Source organism: Amblyomma americanum, chromosome 9 (genome assembly GCF_052857255.1).
Source record: "Amblyomma americanum isolate KBUSLIRL-KWMA chromosome 9, ASM5285725v1, whole genome shotgun sequence".
NCBI classification, from domain to species: Eukaryota; Metazoa; Arthropoda; class Arachnida; order Ixodida; family Ixodidae; genus Amblyomma; species Amblyomma americanum.
Genome location: NC_135505.1, coordinates 70,083,889 through 70,091,084, shown reverse-complemented (window position 1 = coordinate 70,091,084; position 7,196 = coordinate 70,083,889). Strand labels below are relative to the sequence as shown.

The 7,196-nt window shown below is 41.2% G+C and overlaps 1 long non-coding RNA gene across 1 annotated transcript; it reads right to left on the bottom strand.

Annotated features, from left to right (window-relative positions):
- Nucleotides 1-228: 228 nt before the first annotated feature.
- Nucleotides 229-6,529, bottom strand: LOC144104907 (uncharacterized). Its single transcript, XR_013308652.1, has 4 exons — nt 6,414-6,529; nt 6,016-6,171; nt 2,216-2,323; nt 229-362 (listed from the first exon to the last, which is right to left on the bottom strand). It is a non-coding gene; the product is annotated as an uncharacterized LOC144104907 (long non-coding RNA).
- Nucleotides 6,530-7,196: the final 667 nt, after the last annotated feature.

Genomic DNA, 7,196 nt, shown 5'->3' with positions numbered 1-7,196 from the left:
TATGTTTTGTTCTTATTGAAGTTTCCGCAATGTGTATGCATACGTCCTCCGTTCACTCGGAAGTCATTTCATCTAGAGCGGAAATTATCTGTATTGTAATTATGTACTTTCTGTAGTACATGAACATGCGTCTTCGTATAGCTTCTGCCCGCAATGTTCACTGCAGATATAGCCGTCCAGGTGCCGAAGAAATAAGTATTATGTACAAGGCTTTCCTTTACACATATTATGTAGTGCATACGTACAAAGAATGCAGCTTAGAATGAAAGAGTGGTAAGTGTTTGGGTGAGTACAAGTACATACGTTTTATTTTCATGGCAAACTACACACATTGTACACCTGCACATTGCTGTCGGATCCATCTGAAAAGCATAAAAAAATCCTCATTCAGTGGTCACACAACACCAAATATAAATTTCACAAATACATTTCAACCATCCGCTATTGAACAATCGCCTTTCGTAGAAGCTTTCAAAAGCCATTCACCGAGAACCAACCCGTTATAATTTATTGCCCAAAATTCATTTCTCGTAACAGTAAACAGTAAAAACCACAGGTCCAGAAAGAAGCAGACAAAATGCGCTTTCCCGGGCGGCACTGTGCGCATGAAAGTCTTTACAGTTGCTTATCATTTTCTGCAAATAGAAAGTAGCTCAGGATGGGGGCCAGATGCAATTCAATGCAGGTGCCTTTCTGTACATAGTACTAAATGCACAACTTAGCGAGCAAGGAACATTGGTAACATATGAAAAAGGTGGGAGACGCTTGCCGAATTTATCATCCATCCAATTTGTTATAGGCAAGACACGACGAAGCGAAAGTCCCGCACTCAGTTTATATCCAGTTCCCGGGCATGCCCGTTGCGGCAGATTATGACGCTTTTTATTATGACACAAACTTAGAATACGGCCCCAGGAAGCACACTTCCCCAAAACTGCATGTTTTCACTCATAGCTTCCATTATCTCAGCATGTGCAAGAAAATGGACTAATATCTGATGTCAGTGAAAATGCAGTCACACGTACCGGAAGCAGCTCACTAAGGCATTCCAATATCTCTGCAGTGTGCCTCACAAGGAACGGATGCTCAAGTTTCAAAAAAGGGCTCTTGGCAGAAATTTAACCAAAGGCCGTTGCCATGTGAACCTTTTAAAAATGATGTCCCAGAAAGACGAAGTGTCCTCATATGTCTGATGCAAAAGAAGGATGAAGGCATGAGTCTTTCTGCTTTTTGAACAGCTGTGATAAGTTTTTTACTGGTACTGCTTGGTGCAGCTTCAGTCTCCTTCTTGACATTTTGTGAAATAATTATATATCTGCGAAAGATCTCGCTAGCAAACATTTTGGCACTAGTGGAGAAGCAAAAAGACCCATGTCCTAGGCCTTTTTTGTGACACTAAAGGAAGGCTTGCCTTTTAGAGTCATTGATTACGAAGAGGTCCATGTGGCAACAAACTTTGAGAGAATTCCTTCAAGGGCTCTTTGTTCTCATGAGGTGCCCTGTAGATATATCACAACACCTCAGTGAGCTTTTACCAGCCCTGTGAGTTCACTGTCACTTGACATCAAGGGTATGTACTTTTCCTCGCCACATGCAGCAATGATGTATATGTCAAGAGAAAGCATAAAAGATTTCTAAGTGCAATTCCAGATTGCTTGCGGAGGAAAGCACAAGAGTGGCCATGCTCAACTGTTACCTTTGCTTCTTGCTCGAGTTCTACTGTGAGTACTATGTAATGACAGGTGTCTGCATCAACTCATATTTAACACCCGTCCTGTGCGACCTCCATCTTGCACTACATGACAGGCAACTTTATAACACCCTTCATGCAAAGAGTGTCATCAGGGTCGGTGTGTTCTGTCAGTTTCCTGGTCCTGTGGTTTGTGCTGTTTTCTACTCTTAAATTATTTACTGCCTTCATTCTCCACTCCATGAAGCCTGAATGTGCTACACTGGGCTGCTCCACGCGTCGTGGAGCAGCCCAGTGGCCATTTTTTTTTCATACGTCGGAGGCACTCAGCTCGAAAGCCATGCTTACTATATTCAGCAGACAAGGGTACATGTGAGACACATCATTAATAACTAATTCTCACAGTGGTATCTGGTGCAAGAATATCTAAATACTACTCAATTTTTGCTTAAGTTTTCAGATACACTCTTAGATTAAAAACGTAATTTGGCTACATTAGCAGAAGCACAGCACCAAGGTACTCACCAGTTACCTGAAGCACTGTACACAAGTTCTCGTGCCATCATGAATACAGCACACTGTCCACGTCTTCATAATGCCATGTCACTCCAGCACTTCGGTAGCAAAATTTTCCTTAAAAAAAAGTTTTGTTTATGTTAGACTGGTCATATTTAATTTTACTATATACTATGTACTTCTCATTGTACTGCCCCAGACTAAAAATACCAATGAACACGCTTTGAATTATGTCATATGTGATCACCAAATTATGTGATCACCATTATGTGATCACCAATTTGTTCTTAGAAATTCTGATTGAAATAAATCTGACAAAATATTATTTCACAAAATGTGGCACAAGGAAGAAGGACGCTAGCTAGATAACCTGGACGAATGTTTTCAGTTGCATGCAGCCACCCGGCACCATTGCACACAAAATGTACAATAACGTGGGTTTTACCTTTCCGAATAGACTTTAATGCTGCAAACATTTAAGTAAAAAAATTTCAACCTTCCATTCCGCATAAAGGAAAGAAAATTCCTCTCGTTTTTTCACAAGCCTCTGCAAGTACACAATTCAGTGAATCTACTTTACAAGTACTTGAATCTATCAGCACGAGACAGGGACGAGAAAAGAAACAAAACAAGCACTGACTCGCAACTGAAGTTTATTGAAGTGAACAGAGAGTATACAGAAAAGCCACACGCCACAAACTACACAATTACACATACGCTACATCACAACATAAGTAAAAGATTGCCCTTAACATTCCTCTCATCTAGACAGTCCAACCCGCTGCATGTTAACGCTATGGGCAGCACACTCACACATTCGTCACCGAGTCATAAGATGTGTCTAGCCTCGATAATTTTCTGGTTAATGGCTAGCAGCCTTCACATCTCTTGTAATATGCAGATAAGTTACAACCCCTACCAATATCCAAATACCTCTCATGCTCGTGTAGTCTTACATTGATACACATTCCAGTTTCACCAACATAAACCCAACCACATGATAATGGTATGCAATGCATGCAATGGTTGCAAGGCACATATATGTTGCCACGTTTCACTCGACACATGTGCTTTTCCCTAACGAAATTCACAAAATTATTAACAATTTTACAGATTGTAGACAACTTATTAGGGGCCGAACACGCCATTTTTACGTCATACCTTCTGGCCACAGTTTTCAAATTTTGCAACAATCTATGTATGTACAGTAACACAGTCAGTCTTTTGGCATCTCACTGACTGGCCCCAGCCTGATCATGTCAGTCCCTGCGAAGGGGTTTCAGCTTTTAACATGCTAAAGGGAAGAATGGCACAGCATCAAGTAACGAGGAAAGCAGGACAGCACACCCACGCACAAGTGCCAACCCTGGAGCAGGTACAAAATCCAAGAGTGCGTGCTTGACATTCAGCGTTGACAGTCAAGGAAACGAGGAAACACGGATTTGAACGCTAAAGATTGAACGAGCCCGATCCTTGGCTGCCAACGCTGAATGTCAAGTACACGCTCTTAGATTCTGCATCCGCTCCAAGGATGGCACTTGTGCGTGGGTGTGCTCTCCTGTTGTCCTCGTTACTTGTTGCTGCGCCATTCTTATCTTTAGCATGTCAAACCAACTTGCCCAATCTTATATGCTCAGCTTTAACAATTTATCGCACGCTTCTGCAATAGCATGGTTGGGAAATCATGCTTTCATTAGCCTTAAAATCTTTTCTTGGAAACCAGTTGTCACGCTGTAAAAGCATGGCTTCACCAATACCGAGCCTAGACTTGACGACGCAATGCTATCTTTCACTAGCTTAGAATCGTTTGACCAACAGTCAAGTAGCTGCTTAACACTCCTGGGTGAATATCGCTAGCACACATGGCGTGTGCAGAACGTCAAGGTAAGGTTCAGAAACCGCAGCTCTTTTTGTTGGGACATTTTCTCCAAGGTAAACTTAAGACAAAGGCCTTGCTCCTTAAACAAGTTCACAATATGTACAGGTCCCACACTATCACAACCTTTGTAAAAGACCAGAAAATCATAGACGTAGCGAAAGATTTCCCCCAGCCCATGCAATTTCTTGGCAATCATTCCTTCCACCCTGCTTAAGAGAATATTGCTTAGCACAGGGGCAGCCTTCGAATCGATACATTTAGCAGACTTTTGAACATATGCCGCACTGCCATACTCCACAAACATGCTCTTCACTTCAAATAAAAGGAGGCAAGTGCCAAAAAAGACTTATGTTACACACCCGTTCCTAAACACGAGCTCATCGTTGTGCTCCGATATACACATTCATAAGCTTTTCACAAGATCTTCATACGGGATAGAATAAAATAGTTCTACATCGACACTAATCACATGACAATCCACTGGATTGTCATTCTTAAGATACTCAACCACACTGCGAATTGAGTACAAGAAATGGATCTTCAAGATGCGAAGTAGACAGATGCTTTTGCAAATAACCAGAGATAATTTTGCATGAATCCTTTAATGAAATTTATCTGGAGCATGTTATTGAATAGCATTTATTTGAAGAGCATGTTTGTAGAGTAGCGCAGTGCGGTATGTGTTCTAAAGTCTTGAATATGTAGTGGTTCAAAGGTTGACCTTGTGCTAAGCAATATTTTCTTGAGTAGGGTGGATAGAATTCCCAGCATGGGCTGGGGGAAAAATCTTTTGCTATGTCGATGATTTTCTGGTCTTTTATAAAGGTTGTGATAGTTCGGGACCTGTACATCTTCTCAAGTTGTTTAAGGAGCAAGGCCTTTATCTCAGTTTTACCTTGGAGCAAATGTCCCAAGAAAAAGAGCTGTGGTTTCTGGACCTTACCTTGATGTTCAGAACACTTCATGTGTGCTGGCGAGTGTTAAGCTGCTACCTGGCTACATGTCGACCATTCCAAGCTAGTGAAAGATAGCATTGCACTTTCTAACGCGGGCTCAGAATTGATGAAATTATGCTTTCACAGCATGACGACTAGTTTCCAAGAGCAGATTTTAAGGTTAACGAATGCAGGATTTCCAAACCTTGTTACTGCAAGAGCATATGATAAATTGTTAAAGAAGCTGAGACAGTTTTGCGGTGACCAGCACAATCAGGCTGGGGCCAGCCAGCGAGATGCCAAAAGACCAGTTGTGTTACCGTATGTACATAAATTGTCGCACAATTTGAAATATGTGGCCAGAAGGTATCATGTAAAAGTGGCTTTCTCGGCCCCTAATACGTTGTCTAAAGCATGTAAAATTTTAAGAATAATTCTGTGAATGTGGCTCGAGAAAAGTACACGTGTAGAGTGAAATGTATATGTACCTTGTAAAATGAATGTGGTATCAAATATTATTATCTTGTAGTCTCGTTTACGTAGGTGCAACTGGAAGGTGTATGAATGTAAGACTACAGGAACACAAGAGGGTAGGGGCTTGGCTAGGTGGTTGAGGTAACTCTGCTGTACACTGCACGGGATGTGAAGTCTGCTACCCTTTCCTTTTGGCAACACGCATTTTGGCAGTAAATTCAGAGAGATTAAATGAGAGATTATCGAGGCTAGACACATCTTATGACTCCGTGAAGAATGTGTGTTTTGTCTATCGTGTTAACACACAATGAGTTGGACTACCTCGATCAGGGAAATGTTGAGGGCGATTTTTGACTCATGTTGTCCTGCATGCTTATCTGTAACTACATGGTTTATGGTATTGCTTGGCTTTTCATATATTCCCTGTTCACGCCAATAAACTTTAGTCGCGAGTCAGCACCTGTCTTGTCTCCTTTCTCATCCCTGTCTTTCGCGCTGGTGGATTCACCGCAATGGCTCACCTCTGCAGAAATCCAAGGCATGACATTTTCCTCTTCACACTCGTGGTTCAGCGCATAATATGGCAAAGGCTTTTCAATTCCAAGGAAAGTTCATGGCTCCATTGAACACTGCCTCCTGCTTACAAGACACAGAGCAGCAATCATTGTAGATTCTACCTGTGACACAAAGAGCAAAGTTTTAGTTTGAGTGGACTAAACTAGGAAAGCAGCACAATATATCTATAGCCAAATAACTGAACTGAAAGAAATAGAAGGTAGTGTAATAGTGAACATACTGATATATTGCAAGTGAGATATATGCATAATATATTGCAATATCCAACACTGCTACCATTGCCTTAGCCAACTACTTCATAAATAACAATAAATGCACTATCACAAAAATACTGATAACGTACTATTAGTGTTAATAGTAGCAGTGCAGGTTCCATGAACTAAAAAGGGCCCAGTGCTGACTGTCGTTCCCACAGCAGCCTTGTGACCAATGGCCGGTGTAAAGGAAAGAGGAGGAATGAATGAAAAGAGAAAGAACCAGGGGGAAGGAAAATAGGTATAGAAGGGCTTAGGATATCATAGGCAAATAAGGTTGTTTAGACAGTGAGCACAAAATAAACATTACCACACAAGTAAAGACATACAAGACCAAACATATATATCATTGTGCAGAGTGGCAAACTTGATGCCATTTAGCCCAAAATATGTTTTCAATAAAGTGATTATAATTATTATTAGAACAACTGACCGAGTGAAACCATAACAGGAGTGAACAAGGAAGTTGTTAATATTCTGGCAGAAATTAAAAGAAGAAAATGGATCTGGCCAGGGCATACAATGCAGAGAATGAATCACCAATGGTATCTTAGGGCAACAGAATGAATTTGATGAATTTTAATGGCACAAGGGCATCTGTGGCCAAAGAGTGCCTTAGCACAAGTTAATTTCGTCTACTCAAGGTGAAATCAGAGACCCATTTCCCAAGCATTTCATTCCAGATAAGCTGAGCACCACGCCAGGAAACAGCTTGTGCATTGTATCGCAACAAAATGAATTTCACCCTAAGGAAAATATAGCAGGAGATAGCTGATTATAAGCTCACTAGATAAGATTAGGTGACTTCTGATAGTGTGGCATGTAGCTGGTGCAAGACACAGATAATTAAACTGGAAAAGGCCATTGTCCTG